Source organism: Bufo gargarizans, chromosome 2 (assembly GCF_014858855.1).
Source record: "Bufo gargarizans isolate SCDJY-AF-19 chromosome 2, ASM1485885v1, whole genome shotgun sequence".
Taxonomy (NCBI): Eukaryota; Metazoa; Chordata; class Amphibia; order Anura; family Bufonidae; genus Bufo; species Bufo gargarizans.
Genome location: NC_058081.1, coordinates 297926523 through 297946854, shown reverse-complemented (window position 1 = coordinate 297946854; position 20332 = coordinate 297926523). Strand labels below are relative to the sequence as shown.

At 41.3% G+C, this 20332-nt stretch overlaps 1 protein-coding gene across 3 annotated transcripts in view; it reads right to left on the bottom strand.

The window, feature by feature from the left end:
* OSBPL8 (oxysterol binding protein like 8) overlaps positions 1-20332 on the bottom strand; it is a 240915-nt gene that overhangs the window by 197223 nt on the left and 23360 nt on the right. For all 3 annotated transcript variants that reach the window (XM_044280415.1, XM_044280417.1, XM_044280416.1), the window contains exon 2: positions 12451-12518. The gene's annotated coding sequence lies outside the window, so the exon portion shown is untranslated. The remainder of the gene's footprint in view (positions 1-12450; positions 12519-20332) is intronic.

Genomic DNA, 20332 nt, shown 5'->3' with positions numbered 1-20332 from the left:
ATGGCATGTGAATGCAGCCCTCACCCCCGCTGATCATCAGGCAGTTATTGGAGACATCCGGTTAGTTCCTAATAATCTTCTTAATCGTTGGTCGTTAAGTATAGGCAATCAGTAAAATTCTGACAAACCCTTTTAAAAAGGTGACTCATCCTACCTTAGGGTCCATTCACACGTCCGTAGTGTATTGGATCCGCAATACACCTGGACGGCACCCCCCCCCCATAGAACTGCCTATTCTTGTCCGGACAAGAATAGGACATGTTCTATTTTTTTTTTTTTTTGCGGAGCCATGGCCCGGAGGTTCGGGGCAGCTCTCCGCATCCATTCCGTTTGAGAATGAATGGGTCCGCGCCCGTTCCCAATATTGTGGAACGGATGCGGACCCATTTGCCGACGCCTGTACCAAATATTAACACTGATTTTCTCAGGTGTTCAAATACTTATGTTCAGCAGTGCAAGACAAACTAGAAAAGCTACAATTTCTGGGGAAATTGTGTGAAGTGTTCTTGCTTCCACCAGTAGTCTACAACTGGAGTGGGTGGAGTGGCTTGAGTAACTGTGGAAAGGTTGGACTGGGCAGAGTAACTTTATGGAGTGTTTGGAGTGAGTAAAGATAGTAAACATTACACTAACCAATTGATTGAGTGAGAAATGCATTTAAACATTTATTTTTATAGCACATTTAATTGCAATGTTGTTGCCCAAAGTGCTTTACAGTTACATTAAAACATACATTTATAAAAACATTAGCAGCCAATTTGTGTAGCTGGGCTTGAAAATGAGGGAGTGGTGGCAGTTTAGAAATCATGTCCTGATTTTTCAGCTCACACTCTAGCTTTTGTCACTCTGCTGGCTGCTCACACGCCTGTGTTCCTATGGCAACTCACTCTACAGCAAGGGCAGAGAAGAGCGGTTAAAAACAAACTGCTCCAACTTGCTCACTTCACTGGCAGTTGCCATCTTCAAACGGTTGTAGTTTAAAAATGATAAATCCTACAGCGAAGAGCTTTATATTGTGAGAATCACAAGACCCAGACCTACATTTGGATGCATGTCTCTGAAATATTAAAAATGAAGACAGTCACAGTTTAGAAATTGCTCTTCAAATTTGAGGTGGCTAGAGTGGAGTTTCAATGAATGTCAATGGGCGGCGTGAGTTGCAAACAAATGGTAATATTGTGAAAACTATCAGGACTATGGCTTGAAAATGAGGGAGTAATGGCAGTTTAGAAATCATGTCCTGATTTTTCAGCTCACACTCTAGTTTTTTAACATTCCACCATTCAATCCTATGGGACAAAATTTAACCACAAAAACACCGATATTTCGTGAACTATTCGGCGAAATGTTCCACAAAGTAATAGCACACCAATCGGGAACAATCCATACATTTCGGTATATTACTATGTAGTGCAAAAACTGTGGGAGGTGTTAGGGTGGTAAATTTGGCTATAATAATAAGAATATATATGCGAGATAACAGTTCTTACCATGCAAGAACACTTAATACATTTAAAAATCATACAATGCGATTTTCTAAAAAAAAAAATATTATTCTGTCTCTCAGAGTGGGAATGCAGCTACAATGTGAATTTGAGACCCCTCCATGATTTGTAAGTGGGAGAACTTGCAAAAACGCAGGGTGTTCAAATACTTCTGTTCCTCACTGTATGTAACAACAACCAGAATCCCCCTCTCCCCCAAAAAAGCAATAGGAACTAAAAAACTTGTTTAGTGCACATAAAGGGCCTCCATCAGCAGATTTGTAGCTATGAAACTGGCTGACCTGTTACATGAGCACTTGGCAGCTGAAGGCATCTGTGTTGGTCCCATGTTCATATGTGCCCGCATTGCCGAGAAAAAAAATGCATGGCAATGCATCCGTTGCCCCTAGAGGCTTATTTGCATATAGCAAAACATCATTTTCCTCAGCAATGTGGGCACATATGAACATGGGACCAACACAGATGCAACAGGTCAGTCGGTTTCAGATTTGCTGAGAGATGACCTTTTATTACCATTGAAAGTATATGTCTGCTGCTCAAAAGAAACCCTTTATGAGAATACCCAGTGAAAACACTTTGCTTACTGTATATTATCTGTCTGTACAAGAGGTTGCACAACCTACAAGAGCCTCCTATATTCTAGATGGCCTTTCTGCAACCCTGCTGCACGGCCAGAGCTGAGTGTTAGCAGTAGAGCAGATTTCAGATCTGCGAGCACATAGTGCCTGGCACTGTGCTTATCAGGTACTCTTCAAATCTACAGTTACAGGTTCAGTTTACCCAACACAGCTGCATGAATGAACAGAGATGGGAGAAAGCAAACGGCATTCAGGAAATACAAATGTAAAACCAATCTAAAAGCACTTTCACACTATGACATACAACACAGAACTAGTTAAAAGAATATAAGACAAGTGTACAGCTAAAGCTAGATTAATACTGCACTGTATGGTAGGTGTAATATATAATACTTTTTGGAGTGCTGCCCGTTTTCCAATTTTATATACTGGGTTTGCTCATTCCTAATAGGGCCAGCTGCATCCACTTATCTCTTTATTAGACTGTGCTGCCACTTTTTTCCATATACACACACACACACACACACACACACACACACCAGGGTAACCTTCCAACATATATGCTGATAGGTACATAGACTTGAAGGGGTTCTCCGGGTTTAGAGCTGAACCCGGACATACCCACAGTTTCACCCAGGAAGCCTTCCCAATATGAGCATTGGAGCATTTTTTTATGCTCCAATGCTCCCCTTTGCCCTGCGCTGAATTTGAGGGCATTTTACGGAGTTCTGGTGACGTACCGGGCTCTCCATAGGGTAAGCTAGGCGGTGACGTCACCGGCACTAATGGCCGGGCTTTAGCGTTGCCCTAGCCTGTAAAACGGCTAGGGCAGCGCTAAAGCCCACCAATCAGAGCTGGTGACATCACTGGAAACACTACTGGGCAGAAGCCTCTGCCCAGCAAACAAACAAAAAAAACCTTGTCCTGCACAAGGCAAGAGAGCATGAAATCTCCAATGCTGATATCACAGGGCCTGCCTGGGTGAAATTCTGAGCATGTCTGGGTTCAGCTCTGAACCTGGACAACCCCTTTAAGTAGGCCAAGAGGGTTTCCTTTGGCCAGGATACATTTGGCTCATGAAGCACCAATGGTAAGGAATGAAATGCGCAGTTAACGGTCCTGGAAATATGTGCTTCTACAGTTGCAAGAAATCACAGTCTGCTTAAACTAATAACACAAAGAATTAAACATTACCATGTTTTTATTGAACACATCATGTAAACATTCACAGTGCAGGTGGAAAAAGTATGTGAACCCTTGGCTTTAATAACTGGTTGAATTTCCTTTGGCAGCAATAACTTCAACCAAACGTTTCCTGTAGTTGCAGATCAGACGTGCACAACGGTCAGGAGTAATTCTTGACCATTCCTCTTTACAGAACTGTTTCAGTTCACCAATATTCTTGGGATGTCTGGTGGGAATCGCTTTCTTGAGGTCATGCCACAGCATCTCAATCGGGTTGAGGTCACGACTCTGACTGGGCCACTCCAGAAGGCGTATTTTCTTCTGTTTAAGCCATTCTGTTGTTGATTTACTTCTATGCTTTGGGTCATTGTCCTGTTGCAACATCCATCTTCTGTTGAGCTTCAGCTGGTGGACAGATGGCCTTAAGTTCTCCTGCAAAATGTCTTGATAAACTTGGGAATTCATTTTTCCTTCAATGATAGCAATCCGTCCAGGTCCTGACGCATCAAAGCAGCCCCAAACCATGATGCCCCCACCACCATACTTCACAGTTGGGATGAGTTTTGATGCTGGTGTGCTGTGCCTCTTTCTCCACACATAGTGTTGTGTGTTTCTTCCAAACTCAACTTTGGTTTCATCTGTCCACAGAATATTTTGCCAGTACTGCTGTGGATCATCTAGGTGCTCTTGTGCAAACAGGTAAATGTGCAGCAATGTGTTTTTGGACAGCAGTGGCTTCCTCTGTGGTATCCTCCCATGAAATCCATTCTTGTTTAGTGTTTTACGTATCGTAGATTCGCTAACAGGGATGTTAGCATATGCCAGAGACTTTAGTAAGTCTTTAGCTAACACTCTAGGATTCTTCTTCACCTCATTGAGCAGTCTGCACTGTGCTCTTGCAGTTATCTTTACAGGACAGGCCACTCCTAGGGAGAGTAGCAGCAGTGCTGAACTTTCTCCATTTCTAGACAATTTGTCTTACCATGGACCGATGAACAGCAAGGCTTTTGGAGATACTTTTATAACCCTTTCCAGCTTTATGCAAGTCAACAATTCTTAAACGTATGTCTTCTGAGAGCTCTTAGGGGTGTGGCCTCATTCATATCAGGCAATGCTTCTTGTGAAAAGCAAACCCAGAACTGGTGTGTGTTTTTTATAGGGCAGGGCAGCTGTAACCAACACCTCCAATCTCATCTCATTGATTGGACTCCAGTTGGCTGACACCTCACTCCAATTAGCTCTTGGAGATGGCATTAGTCTAGGGCAGGCATCCTCAAACTGCAGCCCTCCAGCTGTTGTAAAACTTGAACTCCCACAATGCCCTACTGTAGGCTGATACCTGTAGGCTGTCCGGGCATGCTGGGAGTTGTAGTCTTGCAACAGCTGGAGGGCCACAGTTTGAGGATGCCTGGTCTAGGGGTTCACATACTTTTTACACCTGCACTGTGAATGTTTACATGGTGTGTTCAATAAAAACATGGTAACATTTAATTCTGTGTGTGTTATTAGTTTAAGAAGACTGTGATTGTCTATTGTTGGGACTTAAAATGTGATCTGATCTTCATCTATGACCAATTTGTGCAGAAATTCATATCATTCCAAAGGGTTCACATACTTTTTCTTGCAACTGTATATACACTCGATCTTTTGAATATACAACAGGAAGTGTTACATACAGGATGGAAACAACCTGAGCGATTGGTGTACATGGTGAGAACAGGAGATTCCAAATAGGAAAAAAAAGCTTACCTCTTGTGCACCTTCCCCATGCAACAACATGAGCATACCTGTTTAAATATCAAAGTAATCCTGGAAAACCCGTAGATGAACCTACATTTAAAAGGTTAGGCAGTTCCAAAATATGATTTATCTATTAAAACTGCTTGCTTTAGAGAACAAACTAAATAAAACTTTAGCTTTTTTTTTTTTTTACCACAGCCCATGTTTTCTGCACCCTATGAAGTAAAGGGTGGCATTTTAGGGGTTGTAATAAGGAGTTATAATAAAAACTACCCTAGGACCTCCAAATGTAAAAAATAAATAAATAAAATATAACACTTACCATTTAATTCCCCGCCATTTCCAGTACTGCAGCTCCGATCCTTATTTCAGCTTTGTGTTTCTATGTTCCAAATGGAACATAGGTGTAGACAGCACATGACCACTGCAGCCAATCGCTTAGGTCAGTGAATGGTTGCAGCATTCATGTGTTGTACGCAGCCTGTAAACAAAAAAAACGGAGGTGCAGGACTAAGCAGCAGTGCTGGATAAGGCGAGGGGATTAAATGTTAAGTGGGTGTTCTTTTATAACATTTAGGCCTCATGCACATGACTGCATGTATTTTGTGGTCCACAAAAAATACAGATGACATCCATGTGCAGTCCATATTTTGTGTAACGCAACAGCTGGCCCCTAATAGAACAGTCCTATCCTTGTCAGTTATGCAAATAATAATAGGACATGTTCTATTCTTTTGCGGAACGGACATACGGAAATAGAACGCACGCGGAGTAACTTCCGTTTCTTTTTGCAGACCTGTTGAAAGGAATGGTTCCATATAGTGTCCGCAAAAAAAACTAAAACAACATAACGAACGTGGAAAGAAAATACGTTTGTGTGCATGAAGCCTTAGGGGCACTGAAGGAGCTTTGTTAGAACTCTTACAACCCCTTTAAGGGTATGTTCATGTGTAGTGGATACACTAACGATTTGCTGCCGTGGCTTTGTATGTGGCAAATTAACAACGTTTTATAGTACCAGCAAAGGGGATGAGATTTTAAGAAATGGGAATCTCTGTTGCCATTCATGTGCCCACGGATTATGCCCATGAAGCTTAACAGAACATGCCGAGGAAACACATATCCTTTCCTGGAGCGGTCTACGCGGACACAGCGGGTGTGGACATGCGGATTGGACCTGCTGAATGAAGATAAAGCCGTGGGCGGTTTTGCCACATTGAAAATGCAAATTCAAATTTCGCCATCGGAGAAATCTACCATGTGAGCTCAGAATATGAAAACATTTCTTAGTTGTTTGCCAAGTAGCAGCCTGAATATACGTAGATAAGCACATGGTAAAATCACATAGCCTGTGGGTGTGACGTTCAAAGAGAAAAAAATATATATATAATCTATCTCCAGCAATTCTGGTGCAAGCTGCCATCAACAGAAACATGGGCACCATATTATGGAGTACTCCCGTTTATGTACTGCACAATTAGAGTAATCCAAGGTAAGGACTTACAGGAGCCATGCTACAGTTCCCAATGAACAGATGTAGTTGCCGTAGATAACATTATGAGCTTTAATGGGGTTGTGCACTAATTTCCAGACCTCTCACACAGGCAGGACCTGTGTCCCCGGCGCTGGGTCCATTCTTGGTCACTCCCTGGCCTGCGCTGCTAGTCTCAGGTCCCTGCATGTAAACTTAAGGTTTGATGGCGCTGCAGCAAGTCCATGGCCGCAGCGGTGATCTGCTCCCCTTGAATCACCTGACCATTTAACATGATGGAAGGGGAACAGAGGTCTGGAAACGAGTGCACAACCCCATTAAAGCTCAACCCCTTTAAGATCCTGAAACATTTATAATTTGACGTTTTAAATACAGGCAGAAAGCTGGCACTCATCCTTTATCCAGGATTATTCTATGCGCACAGTGACCATTGTAAAGCTATAACCTGGAATCTCACCTACCTTTTAGGAATTCTAAAATGGCAACTGTTAACAAGCAAATTATGCTATGAAACTTTAGATAAGACATAAAATATGGCTTGTTGTAGACTAGTATAAAGTTCAAAAAAAAAAAAAAAAGTGTGTAACTGCTGATAAATAAACTCAACAGAAAGGGAAAGTAAAATAACATGGAGTCGGCACCATCAAAACATGTTGACTGCATTAGTCTCTGGTTAAATTAAAAAACTTACATCAGAGGCTTACGGTTTGTGGGAACTCTGATTCATACAGCACACTACTAACCAATGTTGGATTGCCAGAAAGTGCGACACAAACAGGTGAAGGAGAACTCAAAACACTATGGGTTACTAAATGATGTAAAGACAAACCCACAATAACAACTAAACAGGAAATGAATTTCATCATTTAGATTTAAAGTTGTCAACATATACGCAGGAACAAAAATTAAGATGGAGTAGTTCTAAATTTTAGTGTGATATCATGTAACAGCCTGATGTACATAAAAAAAAAATAAAAAAAATTTTTTTTTCTCTTCATTTAACACCTTTGCATATTTCCACATTTCAATTTCTCCATTTTTAGAATAGATAGTAATACCTACAAAAATAGTTATTATTTTATATTCCCCATATGTCTACTTCATGTTTGGATCATTTTAGGAATGACATTTTATTTTTTGGGGCTGTTACAAGGCTTAGAAGTTTAGAGGCAAATCATGAAATGTTTCAGAAATGTTCAAAAATCGACTTTTTAAAAGGACCAGTTCAGGTCTGAAGTCACTTTGTGAGGCTTACATAATAGAAACCACCCCAAAATTACCCTATTCTAGAAACTACACCCCTCAAGGTATTCAAAACTGATTTTACAAACTTTGTTAACCATTTAGGTGTTCCACAAGAATTAACGGAAACAATTTCAAAATTTAACTTTTCTGGCAGATTTTCCATTTTAATAAAAAAAATTCAGTTACATAGCAAGGGTTAACAGCCAAACAAAACTCAATATTTATAGCTATGATTCTGTAGTTTACAGAAACACCCCATATGATGTTGTAAACCTCTGTACAGGCACACAGCGGGGCGCAGAAGGAAAGGAATGCCATACGTTTTTTGGAAGGCAGATTTTGCTGGACTGGTTTTTAGACACCATGTCCCATTTGAAGCCCCCCTGATGCACCCCTAGAGTAGAAATAAAAAATAAAAAAAGTGACCCCATTTGAGAACCTACGGGATAGGGTGGCAGTTTTATTGGTACTAGTTTAGGGTACATATGATTTTTGGTTGCTCTATATTACACTTTGTGAGGCAGGGTAACAAGAATTTGCTGTTTTGGCACAGTTTTTATTTTTTGTTATTTACAACATTCATCTGAGGTTAGATCATGTGGTATTTTTATAGACCAGGTTGTCACGGACATAACGATACCTAATATGTATAATTTTTTTTTATTTATGTAAGTTTTACACAATGATGTCATTTTTGAGTAATAGTTTTTTCAGTTTTTGGGCGATTATCTTGGGTAAGGTATGATTTTTGAGGGATGAGATGACTGTTTGATTGGCACCATTTTGGGGGGCGTATGACTTTTTGATCGCTTGCTATTAAACTTTTTGTGATGTAAGGTGACCGTTTTTATTTTATTTTTTTGCGGTATTTACCTGAGGGGTTAGGTCATGTGATAGTTTTATAGAGCAAGTTATTACGGATGCGGCAATACCCAATATGTATACTTTTTTTTATTTATGTATGTTTTACACAATGATTTCATTTTTGAAACAAAAAAATAATAATCATGTTTTAGTGTTTCCATATTCTGAGAGCCATAGTTTTATTTAGTTTTTGGCCGATTTTCTTAGGTAGGATCTAATTTTTTGCGGGTTGAGATGACGTTTGATTGGCATTATTTTGGGCTGCATATGACATTTTGATTGCTTGCTATTACACTTTTTGTAATGTAAGGTTACAAAAAAAATGGTTTATTTAGCACAGTTTTTATTTTTTACAGTGTTCATCTGAGGGGTTAGGTCATGTGATATTTTTATAGAGCCGGTCGAACGTACGCGGCGATACCTAATATGTATACTTTTTTTATTTTTGTTGTTTATTTTTAAGTTTTACAGCTTTTTTTAAACAAAAATAAATGATGTTTTGGTGTCTCCATATTCTGAGCCATAGTTATTTTTTATTTTTTGGGCAATTGTCTCAGATAGGGGCTCATTTTTTGCCGGGCGGCGGTGATCGGAAATACACATGACGTACCGGTACGTCATGTGTCCTTAAGTACTAGGACATCATGCCGTAACGGTACATCATGTGTCCGCAAGAGGTTAAGGACCAGGCCATTTTTAGCAAATCTGACATGTGTCGCTATGTGGTGATAACTTTAAAACTCTTACTTATCCAGGCCATTCTGAGATTGTTTTCTCATCACATATAGTACTTCATGACAGTGGTAAAATTGAGTCAAAAAATTTAATTTTTATTTATAAAAAATACATTTACCCAAAAATAGTTATTACTTTACATTCCCCCTATGTCTACTTCATGTTTGGATCATTTTGTGAATGCCATTTTATTTTTTGGGGATGTTCGAAGGCTTAGAAGTTTAGAAGCAAATCTTGAAATTTTTCTGAAAATGTCCAAAACCCACTTTTTAAAAGGACCAGTTCAGAACGGAAGTCACTTTGTGAGGCTTACATAATAGAAACCACCCAAAAATGACCCCATTTTATAAACTACACCCCTCAAGGTATTCAAAACTGACTTTACAAACTTTGTTACCCTTTTGGTGTTCCACAAGAATTAATGGAAAATGGAGATGAAATTTCAGAATTTCACTTTTTTGGCAGATTTTCCATTTTAATCCATTTTTTCCAGTAACAAAACAAGGGTTAACAGCCAAACAAAACTTAATATTGACCCGATTCTGTAGTTTACAGAAACACCCCATGTGTGTTCGTAAACTGCTGTACGGGCACATGGCAGGGCGCAGAAGGAAAGGAACACCACAGTTTTTGGAAGGCAGATTTCACTGGGATTATTTTAAGCTGCCATGTCACATTTGAAGACCCCCTGATGAACCCCTAGAGTAGGAACTCCCCAAAAATTACCCCATTTTGGAAACTAAAGGATAAAGGTGGAAGTTTTGTTGGTACTAGTTTAGGGTACATATAATTTTTGGTTGCTCTATATTACACTTTGTGTGAGGCAAGGTAACAAAAAATTGCTGTTTTGGCACAGGTTTTTATTTTTTGTTATTTACAATGTTCATCTGACAGGTTAGATCTTCTGGTATTTTTATAAAGCAAATTGTTACGGGCGTGGCAATACCAAAACTTGTATACTTTTTTTGGTTGTTTGTTTCAGTTTTACATAATAAAGCATGTTTGAAAAAAAAAATAATATATCATTTTTAGTGTCTCCATATTCTGAAAGCCATAGTTTATTTTTATTTTTTGGGCGACTGTCTTATGTAGGGGCTCAATTTTTGCGGTATGAGATGACTGTTTGATTGGTACTATTTTAGGGTGCATGTGACTTTTTAATCGCTTGCTATTACACGTTTTGTGATGTAAGGTGACAAAAAATGGCTATAATTTTTTTTACTATGTTCACCTGAGAGGTTAGGTCATGTGATCTTTTTATAGAGCAGGTCGTTACCTAATATGTATACTTTTTTATTTTAAGTTCTACACTATATCATTATTTTTTAAACAAAAAAAGAAAACGCGCTGTAAAACGCTCAGGTGAGAACCATGCCCATAGGGAAACATTAGTTTTTGCCTGTTGAGCGTTTTACAGCGCGTAGGAACGCACTGTAAAACGCTCAGGTGTGAACCTAGCCTAAGTTACACTGTAAGACCCTAAAAGTTGCCTAGGAGACTGGGGCTGGATCTCCCGGGCTTCCGTAGCTGGCAGTCCCGATGCCTTGCTGCCATAGCAACCATCGGGTCCCCGTCACTGCAGCACGGGGACCCGATGGGGATGTACAAGCTGCCGCAAATACCCTGTATGCCGCGGTCAGCATGACCGCGGCATACAGGAGGTTAATCCGCTGGTATCAGTGTTTTCAGCCGAGCCCCTGCTGCTCATCACGGAAGCGCTTGTGGGGCAGCCGGTTAACCTTAGGATGAGAATGCTCGGCCTAGTGCATTGAGTACCAGCTAGTTAGGACAAGCATTCTCGTCCTAGGTAGGCAATGTGTTAAAATGTTCTTGCCATTGTTTAACTCGTTAAGAATCAAGATGAGTTTATACTAATCTTACTAATGTAAATGTCACCTAATACCTTGAACTAGCAAACGCTCATTCATTGCATGATTGCACGTTTTATGCGGCACATACACTCTTTGTTCGTTAGCAAAGCATCACCCGGTGCAAATAGGGATGCGCTGCCGACAATCAAGGAAGCTGGATGGATCCTTCTGCTACACAGTTTTCTTTATCCCTTTGGCAATATTATGCCACTGAAAATTAAATACAAAATATTGTCCTTCTGTAGCTGTCAGCAGAGAGAGAGATGGGATTCCTATGTAGATAGGTAGCCCATTGTACGTTTACTGCTGCTGTGAGAGGAATGTGTTATCTGAAGGGTAATCATTATTAATTGTAGGGGTAGAATTGGGAAAACAGTATGACAGCTCCATTGTTGTCACGATAGGCCTAGATAAAGCTGTCCACAGAAGACCACTGCACTTAGAGTAGAGTAATGTGTGATGCTCTAATTAAAGTATCACTCCCCAAAAAAAGTTTATTCTCTTACCTGTTTAGAAAGGTGCATGGTGTAATCTGTAGTGAATGTAATCTTCTCATCAGTCACTGTATTTGTCAGTTATACCTCCCTTCTGATTCTCACCGGTGTCATGTGACCAGCTCTCTGATCTCTGACACAGGACAGGATGTCAGTTACTTCTCTATTCATTCTATGAGACTGCTATTAAGGCTGGCCTAGGAATACATAGAGAAACTGACCTCCTGTCCACACATAAGATGCTGTGTTATTTGGCGAGTCAGAGTGCTGGTCACATGATAGCTGAGAATCAGAAGGGAGGTGATAACTCACAAATACACTGGTAAGAAGATTACCTTCACTACAATAAAAATCATGCACCTTTCTAACAGATCAGAGAATAAAATATGTTGTGAGAGTGCCTCTTTAAGTCACTTATACCCCTCCCATCTCTGGTCTGAGTGAGTGAGTCAAGCGATGGAGCAGGAAGGAGAGCGCTAAGAGTCAGAACTTGAAATACAATATACTTCACAAAATTATATCCTTAAAACAATCAATTTTTTGGTGGTGACCCCTTAACGGCTGCAGGGAAAACCCTGCAGGGGCTTTCAGGATTTGGAATTGCATTCAGAATGACATTAATGGGACTGTATGTTTCTAAACTGTAAAGAAACTCTTACCTGAAAGGAAAAATGATACCATCATGGGTCAGATTTCTGACCCAATAACACTACTTGTCATCAGAAGTAATATTTTCCATACCTGATAAAACAAGCAAATGGAGAAGATGGCACTCCCTCAGCACATCACGAGTCACACATCTCTGTATCCTGAAAATATAAAAAAATGATAAAATATTACCAATATTGGCCACATAACCGCAAATCTTTATTTCCTATGTGCAGTGAAATGAATCATGCTATATATTGTATTATTTTCCATTTCAGATGGTGCATAAGCAATTTCCTCTGAGGCGCCACTGCTTCAGCTCAACGGCTTTGTGCAGATATTGGCAAACTTCCAGTTAGGCATTTTTGTTACTATCTGAGTGAGGAAAAACCAGCTTCCCACTTAAACCAGATCACTTTCACCAGCAGAAAGGACAGGTGTTATAGAGCTGATCTGAATAAGGGATATCTAATGGTTGAAGAAAACATACATAAAAATACATAAATACTTTATATATAAAAAGTATAAATATGTATTTTTTTTTTGTTATTTAAAGGGAACCTGTCATCAACTTTATGCTGGCGTCACTGAAGGCAGCATACAATAGTGACAGAAATGTTGTCAGCGGGGTGCCAATCATGAGCTGATGGTAAGTGGTTGCTGAGAACCAGCATCATAATCACTACAGCCCAGGCCTGGAAAAGAGTCAAATCTACCTGAGAAGAGTCCTGGTTATTCCTAATCTCCTGCTCTCTCACCCATCTGCTGATGGTTGGCAGTTCTCTCTGAGAGAAAGCGAGAAAACTACGTAGAAGACGGTCAGTCATCAGCAGGTGGGCAGGAGAGAAAGAGTTCATGAATAACCATGACTCTTCTCTGGTGGCGGGGACTCTTTTCCAGGTCCAGTCTGCAATGATTGTGATGTTGGTTCTCGGCAACCACTTACTTTTAACTTATAAATGACAGACCTCTGAAATAATCTCACCTGTAACTACTTTATTGCGCCGTTAGAATGGGCAGCATAAAGGTGATGACAGGTTCCCTTTAAGGAATCCTAGTCAAAATTTTAAAAAGCACACCTGATCTTGAAACAGCATCTTAATGTTAAAAGGGGCTCCCTCCGGGCTACAGTTATTAATGGTCTATCCTCAGAATAGGTCATCAATATCTAATTGGTCTGACACCCGACAACCTCACTGATCAGCAGTTTCAGGCTGCCACGGCACCGAAAACTAACAGTGTACAGAGCATAAACAGGAAGACCCATACATTGTGTAGTCTCCAGTGTCAGTGTACAGCAGGGATCAGGAACCTTCAGCACTCCAGCTGCTGTGAAACTACAACTCCCAGCATGCACACTTACGCTGCTATTCTTGTATCTCCCATAGAAGTGAAAGGAGGATTGTGGAAGTTGTAGTTTCAGAACAGCTGGCCAGAGGTTGCTGATCCCTGGTGTACAGAAAGGTAGCTGTCGTTTACTTGAAACTCAGCTTCCATTCAGCTCAATGGGAGGAGAGCTGCAGTACCTCAACACGACCACTACATAGTGCATGGAGCCATTTGCTTCCAGCTTTGTACACTGTAAAGTTTCCAGTGCCGTGGCAGCCTGAAACACCCCCTCCAATTTTATATTGATGACCTACCTGCCCGGAGAACCCCTTCAATCCATCTCTCGGTTTCATTTGGTCTAACGAATGATTGCCACCTCTTCACTATGTGGTCATCTCTTAGGGTCCACTCCTTTTACATGGGCAGATGTAACACGATTGTTAGTAGGATCAATCATCTAACCCCCCCTGACCCCCACAAAAAGTTTTATATAGTCAGCAGCATATCCCGTTTACACAAAAGATAAAAGATCAGATGACAAACTGCTGCAGTTTGTCAGCTGATCGTGGGATATTTATACAGACTGATGGCAGGCCAAAGGAATTTTTCTACAAACGTGTGTTCAAAACAATGCTTCCCACCTTGTAATAGGGCCTTTCTACATCTACATTTTCTGCCATAGAGAACTAGTAATACCAGTCATTACAAAGGAACTACAAGTACACAACTAAAATAATAGGTCTATAAACATGGACGGACTGGGAAAGTGGCCCCATGTTATCGGTGGGTCCAATATAAGTAGGCACGGCCAGCAATACTGTAGCCCAGCACAAAATGCTGCCCCAGCGGGACCAAATTCACAGTGCAGCACCGTCCTGAGGAAGGCAATATAATTTAATGCAGGGAGGAGCTTTCTTATGCCAGTCAGGTGTATAAGTACCAGATGCTAGCAAGCATTTATTAATGCTGAGAGAATGATATCACTATATAACTGACAGGCGGCTATGAGGCGGGCTTGGGCAGCCCCTGCTCATTGGCCCACCAGGAAATTTCTCTGTAGGATCCATGGCCAATACACCACTGTTTATAAAGCAAGGGCTCATGCACACAAACATGTGCCAGCCGGGCCAATGCTGCGGACGGCAAACTAACCGAAAGTGAAACTGAAACGCCCCAGACGAAGCAGGAGCGTAACCCGGGTCGGGTTTTACCATATGTTCCATGTGACGTTCAAGATTACGATTTTGTAATATAGTATAGTAAAGAAGCGTGAACTATTTTACATGCGGGTCTGTGCTATGTTGATACTCTTTGAAGATGTGAGAAGCATACCGACTACCGCTCGTTGGTTCAGAGACTAAGAAGCTACAAAGGAGCAAAGATAAGGAGGAAATTGGAAGAAGCAGCATAAAAAGAACCAGTGATTTTTGCGTTACCCCCTAAGCTTTCCTTTATTGCAGCGCAGGCCCTAACCCCTTTTTATACATTATGGCTTTAACAAACACTAATATACCCTGTAAGCCATGGACGTCAAACTCATGGCCCTCCAGATGTTGCAAAACTACAACTCCCATCATTCCCTGATAGCTGTAGTATGCCCAGGCATGATGGGAGTTGTAGATTTGCAACAGCTGGAGGGCCACGAGTTTGACATCCCTGCTGTAAGCCAATTGTCACGGACGTACCGAGACATACAGTACGGACGTTCCCGCGACAGATGGCAGGAGATCTTTGAGAGTGGCAACACGTGGTTTGATCTGACAAGTTTTCCTTTTAGATCAAATGATGTCTGTATTGTTTCTTTCCCCAGGTGTGGCCATTAGGGTCATTTTACTTTCTCTATTTATTGTTGTTTCTCCCACTATGCTATGCGGTTTATAGCTTCTGTTGGACTTGTGGTTATCTTGTGTTTGGTTCGCGGCTGAGTTCTTGGTGCTACCAAAGCTTCATTGAAGATAAGAGTTTCCTTTCCCTTTTCTATTTTGTTTTAATACACCATATTTTTATAAGACGCACTTTTCCCCCCCAAAAGTAGGGGAAAAATAGCAGTGCATCTTATGTGGCAAATGCTGCTGATTTTGCCGTATTTTCAATGATGCACCCGCCGTGCAGCATCGCGGTGGGTGCATCAGCTGTGAGGGAGGAGGGGCTGGGGCCGGCATCTGCATTTATAATGACAGTGGGGCCCGTGCAGTGACTGTATTCTACTACACGGGCCCCGCTCACTGTATAATCGCATCTGTATTCTTTAATAGTTAATTGTGTGTATATACCGGTAATCGCATAATCAGCGCTACTTACAACTACAAGCGCTCGGTAGGTAGCAGAGAGGAGAGAGGAGGCAGGCCGGGAGGAAGGGCACTGGCAGCTTTAGTCACTACGTCATGCGCCCACGCCGCCGGCTTCATTCATCAAGTGGGCAGCGCAGGCACGTGACGTAGTGAGTGACGCGTCGCCCGCCCGCCTGTCCTGCCTCCTCCCTCCTCTCTGCTACCTACTGAGCGCTTGTAGTTGTAAGTAGCGCTGATTATGCGATTACCGGTATATACACACAATTAACTATTACAGAATACAGATACAATTATACAGTGAGCGGGGCCTGTGTAGTAAAATACAGTCACTGCACGGGCCCCGCTGTCATAAATGCAGATGCCGGCCCCCAGCCCTTGTATTGAGGGTCATTCACTACAGGGACACTGTTATGGAGGGGATCTGTGGATGACACATAGCATAAGATGCTATATATGTGCCACCCACAGATCCCCCATAACAGTGCGCCACCCACAGATCCCCCATAACAGTGCGCCACCCACAGATCCCCCATAACAGTGCGCCACCCACAGATCCCCCATAACAGTGCGCCACCCACAGATCCCCCATAACAGTGCGCCACCCACAGACCACAATTAGTTCAAAACCCACCAAAAGCACACCTATTGGTTCAAAATATTTTTTTTCTTATTTTCCTCCTCAAAAACCTAGGTGCGTCTTATGGGCCGGTGCGTCTTATAGGGTGAAAAATACGGTATGTGTGTGTTGCTTTTCCCTGTTTGTCCTTAGGCCTGAGGGAGACTCCCGTTCGTCCTTTCCTTTGAAGGAACAGGTAGAAACAGTCCAGACATTAGTTCCAGGGTCCTTTAGGGCCAGATAAGATTCTTTGTATCCGGTGTATGAACATGCCTATCTTTGGGGCCTGTTCACACTAGTAGTCAGTCAAGACTGGAGTTTGAGTTTTCTCTAGGAGGTGTCCATTTTCCTTCCCTAGTTTCCAGGCCCTATTCCTGTATCCCCTTTTCCTTCCTATGCTCGGTGTGGTGTTTTCCTCCCACACAGGAGCGTGACACCAATGCATTAGAGCCTATCACTGCAAAAGTGACAGGCTATCTACTAGGGTCTATTCAGACGACTGTATATCTGGGTCCACATCCGTTCCGCAATTTTGCAGAAAGGGTGAGGACCCATTCATTTCAATAGGGCTGCAAGATTTTCGGGCCGCACACCAGGTGCTGTCCGCATCCGTTCCTCCGTTCTGTGACCCCGCAAAAAATATAGAGCATGTCCTATTCTTGTCCACAATCGAGGACAAGAAAAAGCATTCCTATATAGGGCTGGCTGTGTGTGTTCTGCAAAATGCGGCACACACAAAGCCGGTATCCGTGTTTTGCGAATCCGCAATTTTCAGACCGCAAAACACTTAGTCGTCTGAATGGACCCTTAGACTGTTTGCTGCCCAGTCTAATAGACATACAGTCATGTCAGGCCTGGGGACTTTCATTAGGCCCTTGGCTGCCATGGTGGCAGAAGGAACCCTCCATCTCTGACTGCCTAGATGCCACAGTAGCTATTGACTGCAGCATTTAGGAAGTTAAGCAGCTAGAATCACAGTTCTCTCCGATGCTGGCTGTTACACTGGGAGCATGGCTTTAGTCAGTGCCAGGCTCCCACAGTGACGCGGAGCACTGTGGATCTGTAAGGTCTCTTCATTCCGTGCCACCTGCGCCAGAATTAACGAATGAAAATACCTCACAGACTGCGCAAAGTAAGTCTCATACGTAAAAATATGCATGCTGCTTTCTTTTAGAGAGAATAATTGCCTGTACAGGTATCTATGATGTTAGTATAGGCATTATTATGACCTCTGGGGGTAGGCAAAGCATTGAACAATTCCATACGGCCTAATGCCTAATACTGAGGTCAGTAAAAGACATGTCTGTACATGACGACTAGATATAGCAATTTCAAGGCAATGACAAAGATCATGACATCTACACACCAAAATTACCAGTGCACACCATACAATTAATCAAACTATATATTCTTTATTAATTTCATATCAAACACGATATAAAATCAGTGGCATATAAAAGAAAAGAGCCACCCTATACAGTTGTGTTTAAAATAATAGCAGTGTGTTTAAAAAAGGTGAATAAAGCTCAAAATCCTTCTAATAGCTTTTATTTCCATACACACAAATACATTGGGAACACTACAAATTATATTCCAAATCAAGAGATGAAGAAAAATATCAAATTTGTTTTGTTCCTCTAAATAAAAAAAAAAAAAAAAAAAAAAAAAAAAAGTGAGTATTAGACTGTTCAAAAAAATAGCAGTATTTGTATTCTTCTTTACAAACTCAAACATTCACTATATAAACTGAAAAATGTTTGAAGATTTAGCTTTCCTTTGAATCACTTTACTAATATTTAGTTGTATAACCACAGTTTGAGAACTGCTGTACATCCGTGTTGCATGGAGTCAACCAACTTCTGGCCCCTATTCCAGCCCTGGATGATTGGACTGCATTCCACAGTTCTTCTCTATTTCTTGGTTTTGCCTCATAAACTGCATTTTTTATGTCACCACACAAGTTTTCTATTAGAATAAGATCCGGGGATTGGCCTGCCCACTCCAGAACGTCAATCTTGTTGGGTTGGAACCAAGATGTCACACGTTTACTGGTGTGTTTGGGGTCTTTGTCTTGTTGGAACACCCATTTCCTCTTCAGCATAAGGCAGCATGACCTCTTCAAGTATTCTGGTGTATTCAAACTGATCCATGATCCCTGGTATGTGATAAATAGGCCCAACACCATAGTATGAGAAACATCCCCATATCATGATGCTTGCGCCACCATGCTTCACTGTCTTCACAGTGTACTGTGGCTTGAATTCAGTGTTTGGGGGTCGTCTGACAAACTGTCTCCGGCCACTAGACCCAAAAAGAACAATCTTACTTTCATCAGTTCACAAAATGTCTCTTTAGGCCAGTCAATGTGCTCTTTGGCAAATTGTAACCTCTTCAGCACGTCTTTTTCCAACAGTGAGACTTTGCGGAGGCTTCTTGCAGATAGCTTGGCTTCACATAGGCGTCTTCTAATTGTAACAGTACTCACGGGTAACACTAGACATTCTTTGATCTTCCTGCAACTGATTGTTGGCCGAGTCCTTGCCATTTTGGCTATTCTTCTATCCATTCGAATGGTAGTTTTTCCCTTTCTTCCATGTCTTTCAGGTTTTGGTTGACATTTTAAAAGCATTTGCGATCATTTTAGCTGAGCAGCCTATCATTTTCTGCACTTCTTTATATGTTTTCCCCTCTCCAATCAACTTTTTAATCAAGTACGCTGTTCTTCTGAACAATGTCTGGAACGATCAATTTTCCTCAGAATTTCAGAGAGAAATGCACTGTAACCAGCATGTACAACATTTCCTGACTTCCTTCCTTAAATAAGGGAAATAATTGCCGTCCGTTTTTCAAAGAATGAATGACCTCACTCATTGAACTCCACACTGCTTTTATATTGAACATGCCCCCTTCAATAAGTGATTGAATTACAGAGAATCAGCAGCATGCATGTCATGACTGTTGGGTTGCTAGTAAATTATTTGCCATGAAGAAATATCATTTCTACCAAAAACAGTGATTGATCAGGTTAGTGATGTCTGACTGCTATTATTTTGAACAAAACTGTATATGTCACATCTCCATAAGCAAATCCCATCGATGAATTGTATATAGAATAGTTCCCACCCTTAAAGGGTATTAAACAGTCACAATTATTACTGCATAGTGTAAACCCATCTATATATCAGTTGAGCCACATTGGTCTGTATAATCTTTTCATGCATTCCCTGATGATTTTTTCATGCTATTTATTGCACTAGGCACTTTGATACCATTTATCTTGATTATCTACTATGTTCCCTCCCCCCCATTATCAACTGGGATTTGCTTATAGACATGTGACTCTTTTCTTTGTATATGCCACTGCTGCTGATTTTATATTTTGTTTGATATGAAATTAATAAAGAATATGGTATATATTTTGGTTAATTGTATGCTGTGCACTGCTAATTTTGGTGTGTAGATTCTCTAGTAATGTGCACGGTGGTTACCCATTGGAGCCAGTATAGGTTGGTGTGAAAGATCATGACATGTATATAAATGTAAAATGCTACAATAGCAGCACATGTCAATGTTCAGCAAAGGCAGGCTGGTAACCTTCAGGAAACGTCAGGAGAAACTGGAGTACATGCAGCTATCAGGAAGTCTATTGTATGGCTTGTAAAAAGCCGATACCATGCATAATAATCCTCAGTGTCAGTGTTTACACACATAATCTCATCAGCCGCTCAAGAAGGGAAGT